The 16,856-nt window shown below is 34.8% G+C and overlaps 3 non-coding genes across 3 annotated transcripts; all 3 read right to left on the bottom strand.

Annotated features, from left to right (window-relative positions):
* LOC117238352 lies at nt 1–107 on the bottom strand. The gene has a single exon (XR_004494186.1). It is a non-coding gene; the product is annotated as a U6atac minor spliceosomal RNA (small nuclear RNA).
* Nucleotides 108–8,455: 8,348 nt separating this feature from the next.
* LOC117238357 lies at nt 8,456–8,562 on the bottom strand. Its single transcript, XR_004494190.1, has one exon. It is a non-coding gene; the product is annotated as a U6atac minor spliceosomal RNA (small nuclear RNA).
* Nucleotides 8,563–15,745: 7,183 nt separating this feature from the next.
* LOC117238351 lies at nt 15,746–15,850 on the bottom strand. The gene has a single exon (XR_004494185.1). It is a non-coding gene; the product is annotated as a U6atac minor spliceosomal RNA (small nuclear RNA).
* Nucleotides 15,851–16,856: the final 1,006 nt, after the last annotated feature.

Raw genomic sequence — 16,856 nt, 5'->3', positions numbered from 1 at the left:
AAAAAGATCTGATAAGTCCCGCCGAAAGGCGACCGTGCCTTATCATTTATATATGTGATCCATCCTTGTCTACGGGAGTGTTAAACGTGTCTCCTTCCGTATTACAAAAAAAATTTTTTTTTTTTTTTACGTGGAGGAAATCTTCATAGACACCTTACCACCCTGCGGGGACGGGCAGAAGGTAGTGCCGGATTTTTACCGGCTAAAACCTCCACGGGCGGGACGACGGTGGACCAGTGTTGTGCGAGTTGATCGTCGGGCCCCTGTGTGCTTAACACCAAGCACGTTTACCAAGTACTCCCAGAAAGTACATTCCAGAGAACACGCAAGGGAGAGGCTGGCTGCCTGTTGTATATTTCTTTTAAATAGAAACCTTCTCGCCCTGTGCTATTTGTGCCTCCTTTGTATGCCGAGGATTCGAACTCGCGACGCGTCATCTTCAGTTCTGGGCCTTAACTAGCGTCGCTGGATGCCCCGCCGAGCTTCTGGGTGATTGGAAAGTATTTGATTCTTAATGTGGCATTGTATATCATAGGAAGTATTCTAATTAGCCTCTTGAATGAGATGTACATTTTTCATAGCCCTCTCAAAACATAAGGGGTAAAGGTAAATAATTCCCTTAATTAAATCATTATTATTAAATCTATTATGAAGCTCTTAATAATATATTTTTGCTACTGTTATAATTCTTGTAGTAACAGATGACCATTCTAAAAGAATTCCTGTCTCTTCTAATGCGCTTATTTTCGAGATGTCTAGCCTTGTGTTTTCCATTGCACTGGCAGAGATTTTATAACATATGGGATTAGCATAATTTATAAATAGGTCTAATTAATAATTTGAAGCAGAAAATTTAGATTTAACCTTAGATTGAACCTCAAGATTTAGATTTAGATTATTAGAAAAATATATAATAATTTAATCCTTTTTTTGTTTTCTGTTATGGTCAAGAATTACGAGGTGGATAATTTTTCTTTTTGCTTTGAAAAAAATTTGTTTCTGTTCGTTAAATATATATAAAATCATACCTCAAAATTCAACAAATTCGTTTCTTTCTTTCTCTTCTAAAAAAAAATTACAAAAAGACGCTGTTTTAGAACATTCTAATTCAGGACACTCCCTTAATCGTTTTATTTACTTATCAATTCGTATCCCGGTGCTTTTTGGGGGTTAAAATGCTAATAGATCATTTCTTTGACCTCTGAGTTTGTGAATGGTTTTACAGGAAAAAATATCTAGAAAGGTGATTTACAAAAATTTCATGTATTATCACAAATATGATTTATAAATATACAAATATTTCTGCTTCGTTGGTAGAAGAAAGTGTTTTTTTATTATTATTACTTAATTTGTACTTTACAATTTGTCCAGCTACACATTTGGTAAATTTTTCTTGTTTAATTGCTAAATAACATTTAGATGGCTACGCCCAGCGGAATACCATCTTTCAGTTTGTTTATTTTATTTCTTTAGTGAGGTCAATGGGATGTTTTCTTTTTGTCTTCTATCTATGAGAGTTTTGTTTGTTTCGGCGGTCAATTGGTTTGGATGTGTTGTCGTTTTTTCCTGGTATTTTTCTGCGTACCTGCCGATTTCAACAGAAGAGAGTGACTTAAATACTTCGGCTAATGCACAACTAAGTTTGCTTTATCTGTGTAGGGTATCGTGTCCTCCTTGCGACAAATGGATCGCAGAAATAATTTACGATGAACAAGTGAATTTCTTGAATATTTACGAAAAAGAATAGTTACAGTCTATTGTAAGAGACAAGTTCCTTAGATACTTCTAGAAACAGTTGTTTTTGAATTTCTGAGGGATTGTTGTCACTTTTCTTGTTGCTTCGTTTAACCTGCGTTTCCTCTTGCTTCTCGATTGCTTTGCGATATTCTTCTGAGCTTATGTCTTTCTGTAATTTTCCTTTTTATGGAATCTGGATAGTCCTGTTTGCTTGCGGACTCTTCATCAAGTGTAGTAGAACGGATCGCATTTATTATGTTGCTATTCAAATATTCCATACCTGCTTCAAAATCTTCGTTTGTTCTTAGCGGCACTGAAGTCGATCTTGGGATGTTTAACCCTTTCGCTTCGGCAGTCCAGTCCGCCTAAGTGCTCTTCCTGTACGGAGGCGTGCACCACAAATGCGCACAGTGGCGTGATTGCTGTGTAAATGTTTTCCTAAGTTTTAAATAAGAATTCTACTGAATAAAACAATAATAAAACAATCTTTGCTCCAATATGATAAGTATAATTTACATCTTTAATATGAAAAGGCTTACAAAATTACAGGTAATATATTACATATTTACATATTTACAAGATGGCACTGGTATATGCCTGATATATCGCGTGGTCGCCGCCTATAAGCGGCACCCGAAGCGAAAAGGTTAAAACTTCTCGAAAGCACTGATAATTTGTGAGGTCGTTGTGAGTAGATCTATTTAGTTTTCAATAATTGTTGAATTACTTGTTGCTACAAGTGAGTGATCTGAAGAGAGTTCCAGAAAAGAGCTGACTCGGGCACATTTTGCAGAGATGTTTTAATATTTATATGATTTAATGTTAAATATAATGATAAAGAGATCAATCAACATAGTATTATATGGTAGATTATTTGAATTACTACACATGTTATATTTCTTATTATTTCGATCTCTTGGTATTTCATTTTTCTCTTTACTTCTCATATTTCTCTCTAATTTACTTTACTTCTCTAACTTATAATTTCTCATTTTATCGAAGAACTTTCAGATATGTAAATATACACACATTTTATCGCTCAGGTAGGTTGTGCAGCTTATTGCTTAATGTACATGAAACAAATATAGACATCCCATAAAATGATTCGCTTAACTGTTACCCTATACGCGCAAATATTATTATAAATAATATTTATTTTTATATGTACATATTTAAAAGGTAAACTTTTCGGTTTTCTACATATAAAATGTAGTAATATAATGATCCAAAACTTATTGTGGTTTATAATTATGCCAATAAAGAGAACTGATTTTTATAATGATTCCTTGTGATGTTTAGAATGATATTTATAACGATGCTTGTTGATAAATTATAATTATTTCGTACATTATAACAAAAATACATGATACATTAAAGTTATTCGTTTTAAAGTATAATTAATAAAAAAACGAAGATAGTGTCACGTAAAAATAGTGGGAAAAATAATAATAAAAAGAAATGTTGGGCTCTTGAACCAGAGTTCCAGATACCTTTATTCTGCAATAAGATTGCAAGTGTGCGATTAGACCGTTACCGAAAGACTGAAGTCTCGATCAGTCCTTCAAACAGGCAAACAGTCTTTGTCCCAACTACGGGAAGATAGGGGAGACCTATTTTTTCAACGAACGGCGTCTCCCACTTGCAACTTTCCCTCGAGGGCGGCTAGCATCTTTTTTTAACTACCGATATGGAGATTGACCAATTAGCAGCAACGTCAATTTCCCTTACTTTCCGAACGAAGGCTATCCCCGATGAATCCCATGATCTCGTGTCCTTAGACACACTCCATCGTAGTTTTTCCTCTGTGGCATTGTTGGGACGGAAAGTCATTCTTTCTTGCGATCTCATCGACGAAAAGAGTAACACCTTACGATCAGTGAATATTACGCGTCCGACTTAGATTTTGTGAGCACGGATTCGTTATTGAACCTAGGATCATTGTCATTAGTTTCTCGAGTATCTAATTACCACGGTTACTTGTCCAGTTCTATGATAATCGTATTTGCATTAGTCAATGTCATCTCTATTGCACAACGACAACGCGTAATCCAAGCGAAGATTCGTTTCACGCCCCTAACACTAATTCGAATGTAAACTCGACATATATATAATTCTTTACTTTGTATTGAATTATTCTATGTACTTTACATGCAGTCTGCTACAAGTAGTATACCAATAACTAATTTTTTCTACGTTAGTTTTACTCATATTGTTAAGAACGATGTAAATAAAATAATAAGAAGAGCCTATCACCAGGTACGTTCGAACGTGTATGCAAATGAATGGTCAATAGCATGAAAATTTTTAATTAAACTCTTTGCATTAAATACTTTCACGTGACATCTCTTTTCTATCAGAAAAATTTGAATTGATACTAAATAAATGAGGTTTTAGAGTGGATATGATTCTGATGTAACTATTTTCATTCGTACAACTCATACGTTATTTGTAATTGTTTTTAAACTGATTTCGAAAGTTAATAAAAAGTTGTATACGTTTTTATTTTATTTTCTGATTTGAATTTGTACAAAATTTGTCAAAGGAATTATCTTCTTTGTTGAAACTGAAAGATATATAGCACCTGTCCATTTCTTAAAAATTAATTTACATACAAAATGTTACTCATACATACATATCTGTATTTATCATAATTCTTAATCATTTTACTATTACGTTATGGTACATTTCAATTTTTGTATTAGATAATTTCAAATTAATTGTAAAATGCTATTACTAAAATATTCCTTGCTGTTCTGCAGACATATTCAATTGTAAAGCGAATAAAGCACGACTTGATCTTGTCTAATCTTTTTTCACTCTTTCTTTCTACAAATTTAATTTTTTTTCCATCCAACTGGCGTCTACTGATTCAGGTATCTACATTCCTTTTTCACAGCGGGCAAATGTATTGCTTTTGAGTTCCGATTATATTGTGACAGTTTACTTACCGTGAAGAAATATCAGGTCTCGTTCCGATAGATATACATTGGGTTGGCAATTAAGTCATTGCAGATTTTGTCATTAGGTGTTGTTATTCGGTCTTATCCGGTGTCAGGACCGGTACACTTCAAAACCGATGAGCTAATGGCGGACACCTACCAGACAGCAAGGGAGTGCACGGGGCAGCAGGGGGTCAGGGCCCAGACCCAACACCCGGCGTTCCTCCCTACTTCGTAAGATAACCACTTGTGTAGGGATGCGGCCGAGTTGTAAGAGCTCCAGTCTTTGAAAGTCACGGCTGGAGTTCGGAAGTAAACTGTCATTAGTGTAAACAAGAAGTTAGCAAATAAATTCTCTCTTTTTTTATTTTCACCTTCCATTTCTTTTTTTACTTTACCTGACACCGGCTTCGGCGAACCTTATATGCATGTAAATCTTGTTTTAAATGCATTTAAATTTTCTTAGTGGCTATTTTACTGGATCGCAACTTTCTAGGCGGTATTTCCTTAAAATTTGTTCTTTGTATGTTTCCGATAATTATATCACATCCTTATTTTTTATAACTTTTATATTTAAGCAATTATTTTCTTCCGATTCAGTTAACTCAAAGTGCTATCTCAATTTTGATGCGAGTTCTTCAACTATCTTATCATTTGTTGCTATAAAAAGTCAGCTACGTTTATTCCAACGATCGGTTGCTTCTGTCCCTTAATTTATATGCACACGATTCTCCTTCAAAGTGTGTTATATAATATCCAATGGTACCCAGATTAAGGCAATCCATATGTGCGTTTTTCTAGCTCGCATACTTTGTTACCGTCGGTTATAAATCCTAGTGGTTGTTCCATATATACTCTGTCCTTTGTATTTCTGTATAAGTATGACGATTTGACGTTGGATTGCTTGATTTTCATTCGATTAATCGCTGTTAGAGCCAGCATAGCCCTTGCTGTGTCGAATCGTTTGACAGGAGCGAATGACTCCCCGTAACTTATTCCGATTTCTAGTTATTTCCTACTGCGAGTAATCGTGCTTCGTACTTTATATTTCCTTTCTGCGAATGTTTCTGACTGTACGTCCATTTGCTTTCTATCGTTTCTATCTCTTTTTCGTGCTGCACTAATCTCCATATCGTGGGCTGTCTCATCGTGTTGAGACACGATCTCTGATTCTATCGCTGCCATATAGTTGTTTGGTAGTAATAACATTCGTTTACTCATTTCGCTTTTCTAATCTTTCGAAACGTCTTCTTCTCTTAAGCGCATTTCTCTTGCCATTAGCAACCTGTCATGCTTTTCTCGTGTGACTTTATTCAGCCATCCTAGTTTGGGTCCGCGTTTTATGTTTTCTTGAAACTCTTCTGCTTCTGGTTAATATTCTCTGTTCCCTGTATTACCTTCGTTAATTTGGCTTTTCATATTGTTGAGGTTTTATCTCGGAATAGAGAGAGCAAACGTGTGGATGAATGTATTGGGTTGGCAACCGAATATTATAGAATTTCTTTATTCAGAAATGTTAGAAATTGGGATTTCCAATAGGATATCCATCCTATGTAATAATTTATTGATAGATGGATTTATTACAATGGATTAAACAGAAAATCGATGATTATTTATTTATCATAATGTAGTATTGTAAATAATTATGATTAGTTTATTAATGATAAATGAATTAAACAGATGTCAATTAAAGAGAAAACAATGGTTATTAAGTATGAACTAATTGCAACAAACGTATAATAATTAAAGCAACTAGATAATTAATTAACAATGTTCGTCAACGCAAATTCAACTCTCTCTTAACAACGCTAACAACGCTATTTCGACAACATAATTCGCACTCTCTGACTTCTCAACTCATACTGCTGTTAATTCGTTTATCGTCCCCTAGCAGCCCCTTGCCTTTTGTCTTAGCCCCACTACGCACATGCTCGGCAATCGCTTGTTTGCAATCCGCACAACAACCCCAGGCCTCTCGTCCATGATACTACAATAATATGAAGAATGATTATTTAACGTGAACTTAATGCAGTAGTGTGATGTGACAACTGTCGAAGAACAACTCTTGACTCTTGACACTCCGGTGGCTAACCGAACATCAACGGCTGTGGTGCCGAAATATATTGATGGCCGTTAGGCCTATTGAAGTTTCCCACCCTTTCGGCTTGTCGGCATTTGCCCTTTGTCGTCGACATTGTCTGTATGTCGGTAATCTCTCCGCGGTACTATAATAGAAACGAAAAAACTGCTGGAAAGAGAATCGTTGTGTCAGGGCCGACGAGCGTGTAACATTAATCCACATCAGAGACCAGGCCGTACACCGACGACAAGATGGTAATAACAAACTGCAGACGCAAGTATATTGCGATCAAAATCTTTTGTATCTTTTCAAGCGAATGAAACTGTATTAAAATATATTGCGAGTAAATGTGTTCTGTATTTTAGTGCAGCGTGCAAAGTTTGAAAGGATATATTAATCCTTTTTTGTTATTTATACAATTGATATACAACATAACACATTTGGATATTGATCAAAAATTCATTTTTGATTGAAAATAATCTCACCTAACGCATGAAATGCCCCTTTATATTTAACTTACCTTACTTTTCTGTTTTTGTTGTGAGGTGCTTTGCAATATGAACACGCTTTTCCTGGAAAGAGTGCTAGACATGGCCCTATTGTCTAAAGATGGAATTTCCTTAGCCGTACAGCCGCGCCTTACGCGGCTGCGTCTGAAATTCGCAGTCTGAGTCTTAAATCCGAATTGTATGGACAACATCGATCGCCTGTCTCCACCACTCTCATAGCAACACCAACTGATACACGCGTCCGACGCTTGTGTTGTTACACATAGCACAGACGATTATGCTAATGTCATTGACAGCAATGCTGCTATTTTCCGACAAACGAGTTTTAAGTGTTGCGTCGGGTGTTTAGATACTACGTAACTTTGTAACGATTTCGATGAACAACTGTATAATGTGTACCTTTTTTAGCGTTTATTCACAAAACAGTTTTAATATAATAATAACTACATAATATTATAATATAATAATAATAATAATAATAATAACATAATGGTGTGATATTGACTGAAATGCCGCAGATCAATAAAATATTAGTTATAATGAATCCAAACCAATGGCTTTAAAATTACAGTACTTACAGATTATTAGAAAAGATAGAACAGATTAAAGAAAATTATGCTAATGAAATAAAATAAATAAAGGAGATAAAGAAACATAAAATGAAATAAAAGGATATAAAGTAATATATGATCATATAAATAAAGTAAAACAAAATAATTAACGAACCAATTTACAAATAGAAACTTTTTACAAGCATATAAGTAACATTATGTCTAATTAAATTATAAACAGTTTACGATATTACCGCTACTCGTGTAACATTTTTAATTTCATCATTCAAGGAAATACGTTTACTGAAGTTGATTCAGAATGTCAGTAGGCGCCACCTTCTAACCACCGGTATGTATCCAAGTTTTGCCTATGATTATATTGTTCAAGTCTGGAATTTGGTAATTAATAGTGTAAATTTACTCGGTAATACTGTGTTGTATATCAAATGTTTTTATCTTTCTTATTTCGTTTTTGATTACACGATGTCAATGGATCAAACATCTAAATTCGCGTCTAATATATTGTTCGAAATGCAATGCTCGAAAGGATGTAGCTGTAAAGATCATTTGCCACAAGAAAAGGTTAACAGATAACCTGTGTTATCCGGAAGGATAGCGGAAGCCCTTCGCGGTCCCTCCAAAAAGATCTGATAAGTCCCGCCGAAAGGCGACCGTGCCTTATCATTTATATATGTGATCCATCCTTGTCTACGGGAGTGTTAAACGTGTCTCCTTCCGTATTACAAAAAAAATTTTTTTTTTTTTTTACGTGGAGGAAATCTTCATAGACACCTTACCACCCTGCGGGGACGGGCAGAAGGTAGTGCCGGATTTTTACCGGCTAAAACCTCCACGGGCGGGACGACGGTGGACCAGTGTTGTGCGAGTCGGGCCCCTGTGTGCTTAACACCAAGCACGTTTACCAAGTACTCCCAGAAAGTACATTCCAGAGAACACGCAAGGGAGAGGCTGGCTGCCTGTTGTATATTTCTTTTAAATAGAAACCTTCTCGCCCTGTGCTATTTGTGCCTCCTTTGTATGCCGAGGATTCGAACTCGCGACGCGTCATCTTCAGTTCTGGGCCTTAACTAGCGTCGCTGGATGCCCCGCCGAGCTTCTGGGTGATTGGAAAGTATTTGATTCTTAATGTGGCATTGTATATCATAGGAAGTATTCTAATTAGCCTCTTGAATGAGATGTACATTTTTCATAGCCCTCTCAAAACATAAGGGGTAAAGGTAAATAATTCCCTTAATTAAATCATTATTATTAAATCTATTATGAAGCTCTTAATAATATATTTTTGCTACTGTTATAATTCTTGTAGTAACAGATGACCATTCTAAAAGAATTCCTGTCTCTTCTAATGCGCTTATTTTCGAGATGTCTAGCCTTGTGTTTTCCATTGCACTGGCAGAGATTTTATAACATATGGGATTAGCATAATTTATAAATAGGTCTAATTAATAATTTGAAGCAGAAAATTTAGATTTAACCTTAGATTGAACCTCAAGATTTAGATTTAGATTATTAGAAAAATATATAATAATTTAATCCTTTTTTTGTTTTCTGTTATGGTCAAGAATTACGAGGTGGATAATTTTTCTTTTTGCTTTGAAAAAAATTTGTTTCTGTTCGTTAAATATATATAAAATCATACCTCAAAATTCAACAAATTCGTTTCTTTCTTTCTCTTCTAAAAAAAAATTACAAAAAGACGCTGTTTTAGAACATTCTAATTCAGGACACTCCCTTAATCGTTTTACTTACTTGTCATATTGTATCCCGGTGCTTTTTGAGGGTTAAAATGCTAATAGATCATTTCTTTGGCCTCTGAGTTTGTAAATGGTTTTATAGGAAAAGATATCTAGAAAGGTGATTTACAGAAATTTCATGTATTATCACAAATATGATTTATAGATATACAAATATTTCTGCTTCATTGGTAGAAGAAAGTGTTTTTTTTTTATTATTATTTAATTTGTACTTTGCAATTTGTCCAGCTAGACATTTGGTAAATTTTTCTAGCTTTATTGCTGAATAATATGTGGATGGTTACGCCCATCGGAATACCATCTTTCAGTTTGTTTATTTTATTTCTTTAGTAAGGTCACTGAGGTGTTTTCTCTTTAGTCTTCTTTTTATGAGCTCTTTCCTTGTATTTCTTTGCGTACCTGCCGATAATTTCAGTAATGATGGCACGATGAACCGAATAGTATCGTGCTTTTGTATCAGAAACGTTTTTTAAAAATAGTGAATCAGTTATTAGAACAAAGTAATTATTTATTTATTTTATTTTATTTATTATTACTTAGTCCGCGCCTTTCGGCCTTGGTCGAGCTTTCGGTTTTACATCTCGTTTACCTATTACGCTTTTTACATTCTATCAGTCTCATGGCGTTATAGCTTTATTGCCTCCTCCCTTATATCTATCTAATCTATCTATAAATCTATCTATTATATTGCACTCCATTATATATTCTGTCTCTAAAACTATGGCAATTTTTGCGCTTTTGCTTCCTTGCTGTGCTTCCTTATTGTCGTTCCTCCTCGTCTTGTATCGCTCTTCTCTTCTCCATTATTGTTTTCAATTCTATTAGTCCTTCTCCAGCATCGTTTAGTATTTTTTCCGTGTCCTTTGGTCCTCCCGTTATTTCGCATTCTTCTATTCCGTGCCTCAGGTCTTCTTCTTTCCTTTTACGTAGCCTGCATCTCTTTTCTCCCTCTTGTTTCCAGTATTCCCTTGCTTTGGTCTCGTTTCCACATCTGAATTCTGCTAATATTTTTCTGTCCTTCCACCTCATCCTCCCTTCTATGTATTTTGGTAACTCTTCTGTGGCGATTTTTCTATATTGTCGAACAAAGTAATTATTTCGTATACATTTTTAAATTCCGCGCCACGACACTGTTCATTGCCGTAACTCCATCAAGTTACAGGTTCGGAATTTTTGGCACAGTGCTTCTGCATTAAACACGAAGCTACTCGCTGTTGTTCGTGCAATACGAATTGCAGAGGACATTGAAACTGTGAGAATAGCAATGTAACGAGATCAACGCTGTTCAACCAGGAGACACGCAAGCGCTTTATTTTCAAGTCGAAGTCTTCGTAGAATTTTGCACAAGGACCCTAACTTTCATCCATACAATATAGTTGTTGTCCAACAGCTAAATTTTTCTCAAGAGTTACTTGAAATTTTGACTGTAAATAGTGCGCTGAACTTTCTGCTTATGTCAGACCAGACTCATTTTGTATTATCTGGTTGTGTCAATAAATAAAATTTTCCTGAAAATCTTCACGAAGTTCAGGTTTTCGCACCCAGAAAATTACCGTATGATATGGAACAGCATTGTTTAGTACCGTTGCCTTTTCTTTGAGGACAGGCTATGCTGTTACGATGACATAAGACCGCTATGTGAAAATTCTGTGTAATTCTTTGGAACCACAATTGCATCGACTTGAACACTGTATGGTCCCATTAGGGTAATAGATCGAAAAGTTCATTTCGTTTTATAAGGAAATAATGGATGCACAGCATTTTCCGTTTTGTATTATTTTGTCGAATTACGTATGATCCATTTTGTTCCCAGCAAAATAAAGATCACAACGTTCGACAGATTAGGTTTCATGTTTATATAAAGATGCGTCGTTGTAAAAGACGTGTCTGGAAGAGGAAGACACTTTTCGGACAACCTAATACAACTTTGCACGTCACAATGGCAGTGTGTTGAATGTTTGCGCGTGGAATGTTTTCTGGACATTCGGTTTCATGGTATGACGATATTTCTTATTTCTCTTGATCGGCAAATTTGATTTATTGCGATTAGTGATAGTTGCCTCAAAAACCAAAAAACAAAGAGTGTGATCCTCCATTTGCCAATATTTAGGAATTGAAAGAAAAGATAAAATTGCAGCATTTCATAACGAAATGATCCAAAAGGTAATAGGAAATCTTTGGAATCAACTAGAATAATATTCGAGAGAGTCTTTTTCAAAAAATAAATTGGCATCTTTGTATTAACATAAAAGCTTCATAAGAAATTGAAATCTTAAAATTCTATTTCATTTGAAAAATCGTTCAGATTCCTGTGCCCTGCCATGTTTAATCTGTGAAGTAAATATGTTCCCAACTTGCAATTTAAATTACCTAAAAAATAAAAACTCTAAGCTATCAAAGAAACAGTTTGTTTATTTTGTTATATTTGTTTCAAACGATTAAGTTTAAGACATTTGAAAAACTAACGAAATAAATAGAAAATATGTTATATATAAATTATTAGAAAGAGGTTATATCATAATAATTTTCAAACCTTGTTCCATTATATTCAATGGCTTAAAAATTATACGGAAATGCCACTAAATTCTTCCATTCAATGTGCATTTTCATTGAGACTGTTGAAAAATTGTAATAAATATTCAATAATTATATGGACTAAAATAATAAATTCACACATGCTTCTTAAAATAAATAATTAAAAATTTGATTCAGTAGAAGATACAGGCGCGGAGTTTTGTCATTAATAAAATTTATTTAAATAATAATAGAAAATTATAGTACTTGTACGAATAATTAATCTGTTAAATTTATATATATTTGCAGATTGCATATAATGTGAACATACATACAAAATATTTAGATCTATTTATTCATAGAATTTTTTCATAAATAAATAATTATACTTACGCACACGAGGGACATTGCAAAAGCTCCTGAACCTCTTTAAAGAATGTAAGATGTTTCGTTTAAAAAGTTGTCTAAATCTTTCAAATCTAATACAGATAAACGATATAAAAGTATTTATTTAATATTTTTTCTTTCATATTTTTAATGAATTTAAAAAACTGATGTTAAGTAGTGATTCGATTCTTAAAATATTGAACCACTGCTGATCGCGCGAAAATTGGAAACTTATAAAATCTTATAGCTTACAAATCCATAAAGACTCGACGTATAAAAGTAAGGGCAATACCATATTATCACAATCTTTAGAAACAGAGAGTCGAATACTATGGTCAGATGGTAACGAAGAAACAGTGTTATTGTTGATAACAGATGTAGGTATGATGAAAGCTGGAAAACACTTGAGATATTTTATCCAAACATGGTGCATCTAACGTGTATAATTGATGAATTATATAGAGGTGCAGAAGAAGTACGTTTACATTTCCCATTAGTAAATAGTGTAGTCCATTCTATTAATAAAGTATTTATAATAGCACCACTTTGGATCGAATGTTATCGTAGAGTGTATCGTAGAACATTCTATTACCACCTGAACCAATTTTAACGAGCTCGGATACTTGGCTCGAGACAGCTATATTTTATACCACACTGGTATTTGGAAAATATTAAAAATGTTGTTAAATTTTTCGACGCGGATGATGTGCTAGTAATTAAAACAGCACAAGATCTTCTTCAGAATGAATTGCTAATTCAAAATCTAATGTTTATCAAAACCCACTTTGGGATTTTCTCGGATAATGTAAAGAAACTAGAAACAATTGCAATGTCTTTCACTGAATCGGTGAAAGTAACGACTGACACTGATAAATATTTTAGGAGCATTCCTGGAACTTGCGTAGCCAAAATTGTATCAAAGTGGAATGCAGTTTTAGCAAGACATACCAGATTCTAAATAATCTAGAAAGTTAATGAAATTTTTCGAGGTCAGTCAGTTGAAGAATTGGATGAGGTTAAAGTATGCTACTGCAGCAAATTTAAATATGTCTCGATTACGTCTTGTGACGATGAACGCTCATTCTCAGCTTATAAGTTGATCTTAAGCGATAAACGTTATCAATTAATGCTCCATAATCTTGAAAAAATACTCGTAACTTATTGTAATTTAAATTGTAATTATTAATTATTACATTTAAATAATAAAATATTTATTAAATAATAACATTTTCTGTATATGTTGCATATATTTGTCGGGTTAACATTAGAATTTAAGGCGCGTAACGATTCTACGTTTGAGTTAGCCATCGTTTTACGAGACAGAGATTATATTTACGCGAATATACAAGATTTTACAAAATATTATGAATATTGAGTTTAATGAATGATAAGATTAACAGACGATAAGTTTAACTAATAATTAGATCAAAGAATAATAAGTTTAACGAATAATAAGAGTAACGAATAATATGTCTTACGAATAATAAATTTAACGAATAATGAGATTAACGATTAATAGGTTTTACGAATAATGAATTTAATTAACGCTATTAACAATGTTCCGGGGTTCAAACGAATCCACGGTCAACGGGATAAGTCTTTACTATGCGTAGAATAATTTTAAACACAAAAATACGATTGCTGAGACACTCGGTAAATTGCTCGATATTATCACTTTCCAAGGCGATCACACGAATGAATATCTGATGAAAATCTTTTTCGCTATACGACTGCATTTGTTTGTTACATGCTCGCTGGAGGCATCGAGAAGGTTCCAATCGTTGTTGCTAGGCAATTTCTGTCAAAAGTTTGTTGTATACTCTTTGGAAACATCGAGAAAGATCCAAACGCCGTTGCAAGGCAGTTTCTGTCTGGAGATTGATTCCTAATACAACGTGTGTCCCATTATATCGACATCTCTAAAGTACAATTCTATGTGATTTCTAGGGAGAACAATACAACCGATCCACACCTTCGTCAGGCAAAACGTTTATCCCGTGACCGTGGCTACGTTCGGCGACCAGTTGTCACCTCGAACCCACTTTCGCTTTCACAAATATCAAACAATTACAAATGACAATTGCTTAATTACAGTTATGATAAAATCTAGGCTAAAGCATTAGAAGGCTTCCTCAAAATTGCAAAGGGAAGGCTCCGATTTTCCTTTCATCTCCGACATATATATACTATACGTAAGTTCATCAATTTTCAATATATAGCCATAAGATTTGTTTTCTTATATCTCAGAATATACGATTTGTACAAAGCGATAAGTATGCTCTAAAGTCCTTCCTTTAAGTTCCACTTCACAACTATTAATACATAGTAACCTATTAACGAATTCTATTTAACATTTTTATTCCACATGTCTGTTGTAAATTACATATATATATATAATATATATATATATATAGTTATTGATTATATATATTATATAGTTGAATGACGCGTCGAACCATATATATTATACAGTTGTTGATATACATGTACAGAAAAGACCGTTAGCGGCAGCGTTATAATCGCTATAATCGTAATTATCATTAGAGTCACATCATATAGTTATCTATATACATATTACTGTATCTAAGTATCTAATCTTTCTATTTTTATTTCCTGTCCTTCATCCGTATGTATTAGACGTCGTTAAATACATTTCAGAGTTTATTGTACAAAAACGTACATCTTCCTTCCATCCGCAATTATCATCGCGATATCACCTTTTTACTGCATCAGGCAATGGATATAATTTTTAACTTCCACAGTGCATTGATTTTAAGTCAAACGCCAACGATCGATTGATCTTTTGTCTACACATACACGATGGAAACGTGGAAAAATCTGCACATCTTTTATTCTATCTCCTCCTCTGCTTTGACAGTTAAAACTATTCCGTTGCGTTTTAATTTTTTAAAAATGTAACTGGTGTCCGATATTAAGCGCCGTCCAACATTATGGAAAACTCCCTCTAAATGATGTCAAGTGTACATCTTTGTTGTGCTTGCATCGTTTTCATAACTGACATGGGGTCCAATCTCTCGCCAATCGCTAGTCGCAGCATATGACGGGGGCCTCCCACGCCGCACAAAACTCCAGCGTATGCTGGGCCGTGTCCTCGCACTCTCCGCAGTGGTGACAAGTGTTCGTCACCTCTCTTCCGATTTTCTGCAGGTATTCCCCGAATACTCCATGTCCTGTGAGCGCCTGCGTCATCCGGAAGGATAGCGGAATTCCAAAAAAACTCCGCGGTCATTCCAAAAAAATTCGGTAAGTGCCGCCGAAAGGCGACAGTGCCTTACCTTATATATGTGTTCCATCCTTGTCTAGGGGAATGCTAAACGTCTCTCTTTTCATACTGTAGAAAAAAAAATTTTTTTTTTTTTTTTTACGTGGAGGAAATCTTCATAGACACCACACCCACCCCCTGTGGGCCGGAAACACAGGACGGTGGAAGGTAGTGCCGGATTCTTACCGGCTAAAACCTCCACTACGGGGCGTAACCAGCCGCGAGTCGATCGTCGGGGGCGCCCCTGCTGTGTGCTTAATAACACCAAGCACACCACCACCTTTACCAAGCACTCCCAGAAGGTACACCCACAACAGCGCAAGGGAGATGGGCGGGCTGGGCGCTTGCCTGTTGTATATTACCTTTCAGAGAGATTTTGGATTTTCCATCCTTTTCCAAATATACTTTGCAGGCCGAGGATTCGAACTCGCGACGCGTCGTCTTCGGTTGTGAGCCTTAACGAGCGTAGCCGGCTGCCCCGCTGAGATTTTAGCTGTTTGGAAAGTATTTGATTCATATAGCTCGACAAAACTGGCCCAAGCGATAGGTAAACAAACCAGACTGAGCTCAAGAAGAGTCACAATACAAGCCGAAGTACAAATACCTATGATATAGTCAGTTTTACGCGACAGTGCTGTTGTGGAAGTAAACTCTAATCCTTTTTCCTTTTATGGATATGATAAATATATTATATTTTGAAATAGATGACGGTTTCAAAATTATATTTCATGAATAAACGATACTTCAATAGAAATTCAAGAGTCTTCAAATGTGATTTTATCCGAAGCAATGTAATAATGTAATAATACTACACCTAAAAGTAAATAGTAAAAAGTAAATAGTAAAAAGTAAAGTAAAATAAACTCTAAAAAAACCTCCATGGTATGATATTTCCTAAAACACTCTGGCAGATGTAAAGCTATCTGTTCACGATCGTGGCTCGTGATATTCATGTTTGGGCCAAAATCTTCATCGCGAGTCTCACTCGTTAAAGCACGGGAAGGGGTTAATGTGACAATGTATATCATAGTAAATATTCTAATTGCTTTAGAAGAAAGTTCTTTAATGATTTTACCGTTTG

The sequence above is a fragment of the Bombus vosnesenskii genome, unplaced genomic scaffold, assembly GCF_011952255.1.
Source record: "Bombus vosnesenskii isolate JDL3184/JDL3185 unplaced genomic scaffold, Bvos_JDL3184-5_v1.1 scf7180000013452, whole genome shotgun sequence".
NCBI classification, from domain to species: domain Eukaryota; kingdom Metazoa; phylum Arthropoda; class Insecta; order Hymenoptera; family Apidae; genus Bombus; species Bombus vosnesenskii.
This window is presented reverse-complemented; position numbering and strand designations above follow the sequence as displayed.